General features: G+C 41.5%; 1 protein-coding gene across 1 annotated transcript in view; it reads right to left on the bottom strand.

Annotated features, from left to right (window-relative positions):
- Window positions 1-13504, bottom strand: part of LOC126456156 (putative inorganic phosphate cotransporter) — a 243969-nt gene that overhangs the window by 192031 nt on the left and 38434 nt on the right. The gene's annotated exons all lie outside the window — the stretch shown is intronic.

Here is a 13504-nt window from a genome sequence, read left to right as displayed (position 1 = left end):
CTCATATCAACTTTAGCCGGAACTGGGACATTAAAGCTGTTTGACTTTTTCTCATTTCTCGAATCACATATTCTATAACAAAAATTATGCCTAGTGTGTGCATGTATATGAATATGTTGATGTTAGCCGGCCGGTGTGGCCGTGCGGTTCTAGGCGCTTCAGTCTGGAACCGCGTGATCGCTACGGTCGCAGGTTCGAATCCTGCCTCGGGCATGGATGTGTGTGATGTCCTTAGGTTATTTAGGTTTAAGTAGTTCTAGGTTCTAGGGGACTGATGATCACAGATGTTAAGTCCCATAGTGCTCAGAGCCATTTGAACCACTTTTTTGTTGATGTTAACAGAGTATAGTCAATCATTTTGACTTACAAATCAGTGTGCATCAAATTCTTCATTCACAAAGTTTTTTTCTCTTCATTTGTAATCCAGGGATGGCAGGGTAGGAGAGGAGGGATGGTTTCATATCTAGCACTTCGCAGAGCTCGTTTTCTTTTCCAGTCAGATCCCAGAGATGTGGGTGTGGTGCAACAGAATACTAACGGAGAATATACGGCGGAGGGGGATTTCCTGCTCCGACATGTGTCCGATAAACAAGCAGAACTTATTACATAGACCTTGGGTGTGTGCCCCGATTATAACAGGTTTTTTTTTCATTTTTTACAAATGACTGAGTAAGAACTTGGCACATAAATTTGCTGTAACAGCAGAGCTAAAACTATTGGTTTTTTTTTAAAAAAAACGAATAGTGTTTATTGTTAAAATTTTACTCACTTTGGAATACTGGTTATTATAGTCTGGGAGACGAGTCTTTGGTATTGACAGCTCGGTAGCGTCTTTCCGTTGCCTAGCGACCGCAGGCAGGCAGCCAATGACGGCCTGACTTAGAGCGGGTAACAAGGGCCACGTTGCCGCTCTGAAACACGGTTGCGCGCGCTTATGGAACTTACCAGTGTCTCGCGTGCAGGCGGTGCGGTCGTTCGTCGTTCGTCTGAAGTTGAATTCGCAGTTTACTTCGTTTTTGTTGTTTTTAGTGTTTCTTTGTTTATGTTTCGTTGTAAACAATGTCTAGTGCGATGGGTAGTACCAGCCCAACACAAGAAGTGAAACGGAGGAAGAGAAGTGTGCTACACACCCAGGCCCGTGAATTCGTGTGCTCTGTGAGGGATTACTTTGAGAAAGAAAAGGGCAAAGGTGGGCCCTTAATTCCTGTTGTTCAGGTTGTGAAGAGAACTGCAGCAGCATTGAAAATAAGTAAGAACACTGTTGTAAAGATAGGGTAAGAACAGTATAGTGTAGATTGTGACGAGAGTGGCACAACAAAGCTGCACACACCAGGAAAGAAGCGACCGAGAAATAAGCAGGTGACAGCTTTGCACGATTTTCAGAACGACGCTATTCGTCGTCATATATACAGCTATTATAAGAGAAGGGAACATCCCACTCTATCTAAATTACAGGTGTCGCTTCAGAAAGACGATCTTTTTAAAGGGAGCAAATTTTCATTGCGTACAGTGTTGAAAGACATAGGCTTCAGCTATTCACTGTTTAACGGACGCAAAATATTAATGGAAAGGACAGATGTAGTTGCATGGCGGTGCAGATTTCTGCGCAGGATCATGGGTGTGGAATTCGAAAGTATAGTGTGGTTAGATGAAACTTGGGTCAATGCCAGCCATTCTTTACGTAGAGGCTGGAATGATGGAACGCCCGAGGGGACAATGGCAGTGCCTGTTGGCAGAGGAGGGCGTATTATTGTCTTACATGCAGGAACATCGAAAGGTTTTGTGCCAAACTGCTTGAAAATGTTTCGGTCAAAAAAGACGGGAGATTACCATGAAGAAATGAACAGTGTAGTATTTCAAGAATGGTTCGAGACATCGCTTATGACGAATCTGACAAGTCCATCAGTGATTGTTATGGACAATGCGCCTTATCATTCCGTTGTTCACGATAAGGCACCAACCTTGGCAACAAAAAAAGACGATATCATTCAGTAGTTGAAACGGCGAAAAGTAGATTTCAGAGGAGATTTAAGGAAGGCGGAACTGCTCGAAATTGTGGCACAAAAGAAACCCCAATTTCCAACATATGTAATTGACGAGATTGCTAAAAGGCACGGGCATGAAATCGTTCGGCTTCCTCCATACCACTCTTCAATGCAATTGAAGGAGTGTGGGCGCAGATAAAAAATTACATTGCTGCAAACAATAAAAAATTCACGATCTCTGAAGTGGAAACTCTCCTTCCAGCAGCTATCAATAAAGTGACAAGCGAGACGTCGGCTAAAATTGTAAACAGCACTGCAATTGCCATCAGAGAGGCGGCCAAAACCGAAGGGGTTGTGGAAGAATGCATCGAAAATTTAATTATACATCTGGCAGAGAGCAGTGATAGTTCGAGTAGTGCTGAGGAAGACAATGTCAAATCAGATTCTGACAGTGATGTGAGTGGTGTTTTTCCATTACAGTAACTACAACGTATTCAGGAATGTAAGGAGGGAGTTTGCTATCGATCTACAAACAGATCATCATATTGTGAGTACTTTCTTCAGATTATAACTCTTAATACACTGACCAATTATTCTGTAGCTTGTAGTAGAACAAATTAATAATGCTAATACTTAACAATGGAAACCAAAACTGCTAATGTTCAACAACTTGCGAAAATAGTTTTCATTTCAGTTGTGAAGTTTAACAAATAACTTTATTATGTTTCAGCATCTTAGATACTTGTACTAAACAGCTCTTATCAGTTTTCGAGTTAATATATTTCAAGCATCAACTTTAAATAAATTCACGCGTACCAATACGACTTGTATTTTGTCTCGCTTTTATTTCTGCTGCTAGAGAATGCGTGTAGCAGACAGGGCGCCGCGTGCTGCGAGCCACGTTCGGCAACAGCGCCGTCTGCCCGCCGGAACTGTCAGTACCAATCACTCGTCTCACGGACTATATAGAGACTGGGAAAAGCAACCAGCACCACTTTAATAACAACGCCTACAGTTAGAAACTAGTAACTAACACACGACATAAGAATCTGTACAGCACGCTAGGCGCAAAGTGAGACGCGTATAGCGCGTGTGGCGCGGCGCAGCGCAGTGCGCATTTTTGTAACTTCTTCAAAGGTTCAAATGGGACCGTTAAGATTGGGACGCGACGCGACTGGGACGCGACACGCGCCTATGCCAGGCGGCACGGCGTTGTTGTGGTTGTGGCACAGTTTCTCCCATCGCGCGCCACGCAAGGACTGCAGGAGGGGTGAGGTGGGGAGCGGGAAGACAGCCCTGCAACATACTGACTTCGGCATAGCGCATATGAGCATCGGAAGTATTGCCCATCCGAAAATTACGGCCTTATACTATACCGAATTTCATTGACACTGACAAGGGGAGGCCGCCAGTTGTGAAATTCAGATTCGATTCATACCGCGCATAATAAAAGCTCATGGCCAGAGGTGTAATGTGGCAAAGCACCAAGATGCACTTCTCAGCCGTTGTCGAGAAAATCGACAGTTAAAAGAAACCGCTGCGGTGAAATACTCTCTACGATTAATAATTTTCTACAGCATCGTGGTGCAGCGGTAAGCGCTCGGCTTCGTAATCCGAAGGTCGCCGGATCGAATCCCGCGCCATGCAACCTTCCTTTTTTTTAGTATTTGTTTTTTGTAATTCATATATATATATATATATATATATATATATATATATATATATATATATATATATATTACACACAACAATTATAATAAGTTGTTTAAAGTCGTTTCTCGTGGAAAAACTGGCGACTTCGAACATCATTATGTTTTCCGCAAACAAAGTTGTATTTTACAAATGTTATTAATTGTCTTCATAATGTTAACCACGTATAATTAACGGAAGACGTAGAAACGATATTCCGAAACGAATACGTATAGCGTAAGTCAAACGTTCGAATTAGAACAGAGACCGCACGAACACAAATTTGCTGTGGCAGGTATGAAATATAAACTCCGTTACTCGCTCGTTACACTAGAAGGACAGATGTTGAATGGCCCGAAACGAGCCGCCGCATAACAGCGTAGTTGCCTGCCAACTTCGAAAGAAGGTAGATGCGGTCCCTAGCGCAACTTATAACAACATCGTCGAAAATCAGTGCGGACGGGAGAGCTTTGGTACACACTGTTAAACAAACGGAAAAATGGAGGCGGTACAATTGGAGAGCGATCCGCCTTCACCAACATATATATATATATATATATATATATATATATATATATATATATATATATATATATGAATTACAAAAAACTAATAAAAAAAATTGCATGGCGCGAGATTCGATCCGGCGACCTTCGGATTACGAACCCGAGCGCTTGCCGCTGCGCCACGACGATGTAGAAAATTAGTAATCGTAGAGAGTATTTCACCGCAACGGTTTCTTTTAACTGTCGATTTTCTTCGACAGCGGCTGAGAAGTGCATCTTGGTGCTTTGCCACATTACACCTCTGGCCATGAGCTTTTATTATGCGCAGTATGAATCGAATCTGAATTTCACAATTGGCGGCCTCCCCTTGTGAGTAGTATTTCGTTTTTCGCCATTTAAGAGCTCCATCTCTTTTCGTTAGTAGATAATAGTTTTCAATTTCATATATCTGTACAATTTTTTTGTTTTGTTTATTCTTTTGCCAAGAGCCGTTCACAGTTCAACAATTGGTCAGCCATTTGCTACTGGGTTATATCTTCAGTCTCAACAACGCTTTCAGATCGTAAGAATGGACAGACGATTTATCTTGAAGGTAGTGAATAAGGAATGTTACAAAATAACGTAATCCAGAAGCGAGGAAGGAAAGTAAAAGACGGTTATCTACTTGCTGCCTATTATGCTGACGTATCTCTACGATCTGTTGCAAAAAGACGCAATTTCCACAGATATAACGCTTTGTGTTCCTGGTAAAATGCGTCCATGATATGAAGTACATAAGTTTCACTATCATTACTTGCATATAGATGTAATTAGACACATTACACTATGTACATGTGGACATCGCATTTCCACTGCAAGCTACAAACAATTGAGAAGCCCTCACGGATAACAATGTTTTAATTAGCTCAGCGCGATGAGAAAAAGCATTTCAGTGGTTGCATACACATTATCAGCATTAATAAACTAATTATATAACAGGCTACAAATGAAAAAAAATTGTCGGTATTGTTACGAAAGTATGAGTATCCTGAAAGAGTGTGCTGATTTGATATATTTAATTTGTTGAAATGTATCGCTGACAAAGGCAGATCTACTTTCATGACAGTGTTTTTCGAACGATGTGAGCTCCCGCTCACAGGGCACACGTGGGTAGCTTCCGCGCCGGCTGAGGTGGCCGAGCGGTTCTAGACGCCACAGTCTGGAAACGCGCGACCGCTATGGTCCCAGGTTCGAATCCTGCCTCGGGCATGGATGTATGTGATGTCCTTAGGTTGTTAGGCTTAAGTAGTTCTAAGTTCTAGGGGACTGATGACCTTAGCAGTTAAGTCCCATAGTGCTCAGAGCCATCTGAACCATTTGGGTAGCTTCCGCATTCCTGTCGCGCACATTATTCCCAGCTGTTGCCAATACACTGACCATTGTGTTGTGCAACAGATCAATTGTTTATTTTTCTCAATAACAACTATTTTATTCGTGAATCACACATTGTCAGTTTGGCAAACCGTAGGTGAGTAACCAGCATCTGGCATGTGCGTGTCATTCCGTCTGAAGGGAACGCTCGTCATTATTTTAGTACTACTCATATGAAGAAAAGGAATAAAGTCCATTGGTAAATTTCCATTCCAGTCGTTCACTGTTAAAAATACGATGAGTTACGGGTATGCAACCAAAATTCCAACAGAATTGGCAATTTATTTTTGTGTGAATTGTTAACCTTTTCTCATTCGAAGAAGCATCACCATTTATGAGTAACGGCCACATTTCTCACATTGACAGGCTTAATTGTGCTTCCTTTGCCAAAAAACAGTTCAGTTTGCACAAACTCATCTTACAGCAGCTATTGCGACAGTATTCTGATACACAGTGCCTCATTAAACAAGTAACTGGCGATCACAGAGCTAAACAGCTTACGAAAAACCTTATTGTGTCGGTTTGCAGTAACATAAGAGAAGAAATTTCGTTTTTATTTTCACACTAGAAAAATCTTGTTTCACTAGCTGTCGATAAATTTTAAAAATTTACAGTCATTGGAATGAAAAAAATGTTTACGAACTGGCAAAACGCTCTCTCCTCCTTGTGTGTTGTCATTCGCCGAAATCTCTTTTCGATGTCTGGAGCGGTTTAAGAGATATGACGGATGTTGTGAATATTTCATTCTCGCGGGCATGCGATCGGGAGTGAGCACGCTACTTAGGATCCATTTTCTCGAGATCGGAGACAGAGACCTCCTCCGAAGTCTAAAGAAAAACTGAAAATGTTAGCTAAATTTCAAAATGGTTCAAATGGCTCTGAGCACTATGGGACTTAACTTCTAAGGTCATCAGTCCCCTAGAACTTAGAACTACTTAAACCTAACTAACCTAAGGACATCACACACATCCATGCCCGAGGCAGGATTCGAACCTGCGACCACAGCAGTCGCGCGGTTCCAGACTGTAGCGCCTTTAACCGCTTGGCCACTCCGGCCGGCAGCTAAATTTCATACGCAGCAACATATGGTGTAATATGCACCAAACACAAAATCACAGCGACCCCTATTTTTCATTGCAAACTTTTCAAATTTTCTTAGCGTCTTACTAAAACGTGTGTGTCACAATAAGTATGTCCATTAGCGAGATGATGGGCACTTCGCTACGAAGCTGACATATAACGCTACAAGCAAGGCAAAATTACAATGTTTTCACTGAATAGTTTCTGTAAAATCGTTTGAGAAAGATTACAGGGTGAGCGCGCTTCGTTTCTGCCAGCGGAGAGCGTCGCCAAACGTGCGCGTCGCGCTGTAGTGTCGTGTCATGTCACACGTGCTACACGCGTATCAATTTGCGCTTAGCTGCTGTTGACTCATGACGTAGCCTATTAGACAGTGAGCGTGTAAGTACAGAATGCCCACATTCGGTCTGTAGGATAATTGCTCGCTGTCGTCCTCGGACATCAGTTGTGTTGCAAAATAATACCATCCCTAGTTAGGAAGTACCAGGTGGTTGTAATTAAACTGACGGTGTTTCGACTGCTGCAGTGCGGGTTGTATACAATGCAGGACGTTGAAACATCGTAGGTACCACGTTCATTAATCTGTGCATATGAAATGTTTTGTTTTGACGGCAGTGTGCTGTTTGTCGCTTGGCGTTGCGTGTTGATTTCTATTGTGAATTGAGTGTTGGTGTAAAGGGTTAAGAAGATTGAAATTTCCTGTACAAAACGCAGTGACTGTTGAGAAGAAGTACCGTGCACTGCTTGTAAAGTTGTGTTGTCAGAACGGTAGTAATAGCAGCACTGTATTGCAGGGAACTCGCCGACAGAGACGTCTGCGAATAGGCCCCATGCCAATAAACAGGCTAAAGAATTTGAACAAGAAATTTGAAGGAACAGGTGAATTAGGTGGTGCAGCAGGGAGAGGGAGGCAGCCCATTCCCGTGGCATTTGTTGATGAAGTTGCTGTAGCTATAGCCGACCGTGCATCACGTGCTTCAAACTCTGCAGCCAGTACTCGAGCTGTGTCACGGAAATTGCGGCGCATTTTACACTAGTACCCCTGCAGGATTCACCATGCGCGTCGAACGAAGCCCCAAGATAGGCCACAACGCCATGAATTTATCCTTCGTTTTTTGGCGCGCATGAAAATGGATGACATGTGGTCGCGGAATATTCTTTGGATGGACGAGGCCCATTTTACTCTACATGATGCTGTGAATGCACAGAACTGTCGCATATGAGGTTCTACTACGCCACATATTGTACGAGCAGGAATATCCATCACTCTCAGCTTATGTAACTTTCTGGCACGGTTTCGCAAACTCCATCAATCTCTAAGCGTTTTTTTGGAGGAGATAACATCTCGAGTGTTTGTTACGTGTACAGTGATTAGGCGTACAGTGACATCTGCAAGCTGTAAGGAACTCCATATACAACAAGTGATTCCAGATTTGCAAGAACGCAACTGTGCCCACACCACTGTTTGCATGCAAGATGGGCTGACCCCACATGTCGCTTGCCAGGTGAAAGATTTGCTTCGAGACACCTTTGGTAACGACCGCATCATCTCTAGGCAGTTTCAAGATGTGTGGCCTTCCATGTCCCCGAACCTAAATTCAGGTGACTTCTGGTTATGTGGATATCTGGAAAATCCGTGTTTATCAGGGATGTACCCGGACTCGTCCTAATCTGAAGGATACAGGGTATGTAAATAAAGTTTCAATACTGGTCTCAGAACACAACATTTATTGAATACTTTCGTACATCGGACTAAAATTCTTCAAAATAGTGCCTTGACAATCCCAAATCTCTGCCAACGAAATCTCACTGCTGGTAAGCTCGCTGGAGCTCCTTAACCGGAATGCTGTTCAAAACCCATGTCGAACTCTTTTGGACTGCTATGACACTGTCAGACCACTTCCCTTTCAAGACTCTCTTCTTCTGTGGGAACATAAAGGCGTCACTGGGGCGAGGTGTGGGCTGTAGGTGGGCTGCGGCAGCGTTGCCACGTTGAACCGGGTCAAAATTTCAGTGACAGTGAAGCAGCTGTGAACGGTCGCATTGTCATAGTGGAGCACGTAGTTGTCTTTCTTCTCTGGGCAGACTAGATCTCTCAGATGGCGGACCACTCCGGTATAATACTGTCCGGCAGGCACAAACTCTTTGTGGATCATTCGTTTTGTGTCAAAGAAAGCAATGAGCGTGCTTTTCACATGTGAGTTGCTCATCCAGGCTTTCTTCGGCTTTGGTGATGCGGAGGTATGCCATCCCTAGCTTTGCCTCTTCGATTCTGGATCGTATTTGAAGACACAGGTCTCATCACCAGTGATCACTTTGTCCAAAAATCAGTTTCGGTTTGTAAATGTCCAAGCATTTCCTGCGAAACAGCCAGACGCTGCTCCTCCTATTCATCTGAAAGCACTTTAGATACAAGTTTCACCCACACTGTTCTCATCATTAGATCTTCTGTCACTAGCTACAACACAGTCTGGTGATTCAAACCCACTTCATCTTCAATCATTCTGATGCTGAGACGTCGATCACTGTTTAAAACTTGACACACTTCGGCCAGATTTTCGTCAGTTCTGCACGTTGAAGGTCTTCCGAGCCTTCATCGTCCTCCAAGTCTTCGTGGAGGTTCAACCTCTTGTTCAACCTGAAAACCATGGCACGTGACATAGCGTATTCTTTATAGGCCTCTCGAATCGTTTCGAACGTTTCCATACCTGTCTTGTTCAGCTTCACACAAAATTTGAGCGAACACCGCTTCTCCAAGAGGCGCTACATTTTGGACGCTCCGATTTCTCGACGACGTTTCGAAACACACTCCCTGCAATCGCATTGTTTTAACTCCAGCATTTCGCCGGCTAATGCTGACGCTTGACTCGCTTAACCAACACTCCCCATCACCTGTCGCAGGTGTTGAGACCGGTCTGCGCACACCGCTGCTCAGGAAAAATCAGTCTTGAAACTTTATTTACACACCCTGTAGCATACGACGACATATCGCTCTGATTACACCAGAGCAACTGTCGGACATGATGTTTTACGGATGTAGCATGCTGGTGAGTCGGGAGACCATAATGAACACACGTTGTAACTTGTGGCCATATTCCAATAAACGAGCGAGAACCAACGCTGTCACGTGTTTCATCGTTCTTCCCCTTTTCCTGTACCCACAGCACATTCTGACTGCTTGTAGAACTATTACTTTTTTCAGAGTACTCCACGAGCGCACCGATTAATGAAGATACCTACAGTGTTTCAGCGTCTTGAGATATATGCAGCCCACACTGCAGCACTCAGAATACCGTCAGTTTAGTTATAACCGTCCGATATTTTGCGAATTGGGATAGAAATGAAGTACAATGCTCCATTTAATTTAAAAGATTAAAAACTGGAGGAGGCACAACAAACTTGTTACATCATATAAGGATAAAATATTCTCAATTTTCCGTGGAAGAGGAGGAAGATTTACAATTTTCTTGACGTGCTATAAATTGACATAATGACTACTCCCTTAATTCTGTGTTTGCTTCAGGGTGAAAAACTGATGCCATCCAAAAGTTACGACGAAGAAACGTCATCAACTTTGTAAGTAGGCTGTTCAGGTTCTTATATTGGTAACGCCACCACCACTTAGCGCTCTGTATAAAAAATCATTGGCTGTGCTGTGTGCAGTCTGTGGCTGGGTGGCGTTGTTGGAATTTCCTATTGTAGTGTTGGGCAGTTGGCTGTTAACAGCGCGTAGCGTTACGCAGTTGGAGGTGAGCCGCCAGCAGTGGTGGATGTGGGGAAGTGAGATGGCGGAATTTTGAGAGCGGATGATCTGGACGTGTGTCCATCAGAAACAGTACATTTGTAAGAATGGATGCCATGAACTGCTATATGTATTATGACTTTTGAACACTATTAAGGTAATTACATTGTTTGTTCTCTATCAAAATCTTTCATTTGCTAACTATGCCTATCAGTAGTTAGTGCCTTCAGTAGTTTGAATCTTTTATTTAGCTGGCAGTAGTGGCGCTCGCTGTATTGCAGTAGTTCGAGTAACGAAGATTTTTGTGAGGTAAGTGATTTGTGAAAGGTATAGGTTAATGTTAGTCAGGGCCATTCTTTTGTAGGGATTTTTGAAAGTCAGACTGCATTGCGCTAAAAACATTGTGTGTCAGTTTAAGCATAGTCATTTATAATTTTTTTGAAGGAGACGTATCAACTTGTGACCTTCCGCTCTCGCTGTCGCCGCGTCTATTTCTTCGCTTTTTCAATCTTTTCTGGAAACACTGAGGCCGACCTCTGCAGCATCCTCAACCCCATACCAATGGTGATCCCCTACTCCATCTTCATGAGAATTTTTGAGTCTTTGTACTAAGTCTATGTTAATTACTGTAAGAAACAGGAATAAAAAAACCTCAAATCGGTTATTTCAGTAACCGGTTATTTTGAGCGTTTATAACTGTCAGGTCAAACTGGAGACGGAAAGAACTGGTGCAACCGAAAATCGGTTGTTGCAGCGGTAACCGCCACTCATAGTATGTCTGTATAAGAAAATAAAGTCGATGCCTTGCTTCGCATGCAATTTAGTATGCATATACTCCAAGTGCATTTTGTTTTCAGTCCTTACCATTAGATATGTTATAATGTTTGAGATTGTGCACTCACAAAGTTTTCGGAACTGTCCTTAGAACCAACAATGCTGTTATCCAGTCCCTTGCTGAATTATTAACACATGTGCAAACACTAACAGTCCCTACTTCTCACATATTGTCCATATACTATGACCAACAGAAATGTGTGCAGTGAAATGAATGCTTACAAGTTACTTAGTTTGATAAACTGGTGTCAATTACAATTTTATAACATGAGAATACAATAACAAAGGTACAGAATACATCATTAAAGAACATAACAATACAGATAACATTTGTAGTAAAACAGGCTTTACAAAAGAATAGAAATAGACATATACATCAATGTTACAGGAATTATGACATAAGTAAATATATAAAAGATCAGAATAACTTTTGAAACATCAACTTCAAACATTGGCATTAAAACAAAACAGAATAAATAATGTCTAAACACCTTTACAAAGAAAATAACATATTATAAATGCAAATTATGTTTGAGGATAACAGTATTCCTCATCATAGTGAATGTAGCTTAGTATTAGAAAAATTCTACAACATAAGTCTTATCAGATAAACATATAAATACAGGAAAAACATAAATACCCAAGGGTACACAAACATATAGCGGAATAATACAAGGAAAGGACAGGGTTTGTTTTACTGCAGTGTTTTGCGAACAAAACTTTCTTTACTTCTTGGAGATCTCCCTTCATTCATCATTATTCCCAAAAGGTCCTATCTATACCTCCTTCCCGTACTTTTCTCGTATAGCCTCTCAGTGCATTTCTTCAAATTCATCGCAACTCATTCTCTTATAGGCTACCCCCTCTTAAGCTAACTTAAATCTACTGAGCTCAGATGCTAAACTAAGGGACGAGGCAATGCAGCAGCACATAAAACAATTAATATAAACAGCAATGAAAAAAAAATGGAAAATCGCAAAGCAAGCTACAGTAAATCTAAATTACCAAGCAATTCAACATTACAACTAATATGAGGCAATGCGCAGCAAACAAAAAAATAAATCTGGCTTAGCAGAGTAACACAAATTAAAGTTCAGTAGCACTATGCCTGGCAAACAGCAGCTTATATCTAAACATGACATAGCTCAAGCAGAAAAAATAGTACACTAAAGATAACAATGGAGATAAGGGAAATGTATAATCACATCTTAATGTCTAAGTAATTAAAGTGGTGCACCACAACAACTTATTGTAAAAGAAATATTACCATGTACTTGAAAAGAATATTATGTATGCAGTTACTGTTACTAGTCCCTTCTTATTGTTCTTTCCTTTCCAAGTGCTCCCTTTTTTGAAGAATGTGGATCACAAAATTATTATTTAATAGATCTGTTGACAGAAAGTGTTCACATTAGCAAATGCATTTAATTTTATTTTATGAAACCAATGCTGCAACACAGCTGGAAAACAGATGTCAAATGAAATAAGCAATTACGCAAACCAAAGCATAAAAACATCATTCAATAGCTATGTGGCATTTCGTAAGTCAGCAGCTCTCAACTCTCGTAGAAAGACACTTGTCATTATCAGGTTTGCAGATGTAAGAATATTTCTCGTCATTTCATTAGGCATTTCAGTAAATATCATAAATTACGAGCTCCACAGTATGCTTTCAACAAGGAAATGTCAATAGCGAGGATAATGGCCTCCCCTTTTTTTTTCTACCTGTGCCGCTGAAAGGCTAATGGCTTTTTTTTCGGGCGGCTGTCGCCCAGGTGGGTTCCCACGACGCATTACTTGCAGGTGGTCACTTAACTTTCTTACGGAAATATTTACGACAGCAGTTTCCGCTACAGTGACAGTCTCACATAAAAATATTTCACAGGTCAAGAATTAGCGTTGCGAATCTGTAGAAAGAAAATCCTATAAATATAAGTGTCCAAATAAAATATTCATCAGCATTGTGATACAGTCACGCATTTACGCACATTTCATAACTCTTAAAGTACGATTCTTGGTTTCCAACATACTTCTTATTCCTCATATACGGTAGCATCATCTTATTGATCATAAACATATCTCAACAGCATAGTACACATCGTCGTCGTAATAATAACATCATAACACCTCAGTCAAATCTCAAAAACGTCGTAGCTTTCTGCAATAATTTCAAAACCTAAAAAATATTCTCTGCTCATTTCAGTAATGTCATCTACCTCAAACGTACTTTAAAATCATGCTCCCTTACCAAATATATC

This window comes from Schistocerca serialis, chromosome 2 (genome assembly GCF_023864345.2).
Source record: "Schistocerca serialis cubense isolate TAMUIC-IGC-003099 chromosome 2, iqSchSeri2.2, whole genome shotgun sequence".
NCBI classification, from domain to species: domain Eukaryota; kingdom Metazoa; phylum Arthropoda; class Insecta; order Orthoptera; family Acrididae; genus Schistocerca; species Schistocerca serialis.
The sequence above is the reverse complement of the archived record's forward strand: the minus strand, read 5'-3'. Positions and strand labels throughout refer to the sequence as shown.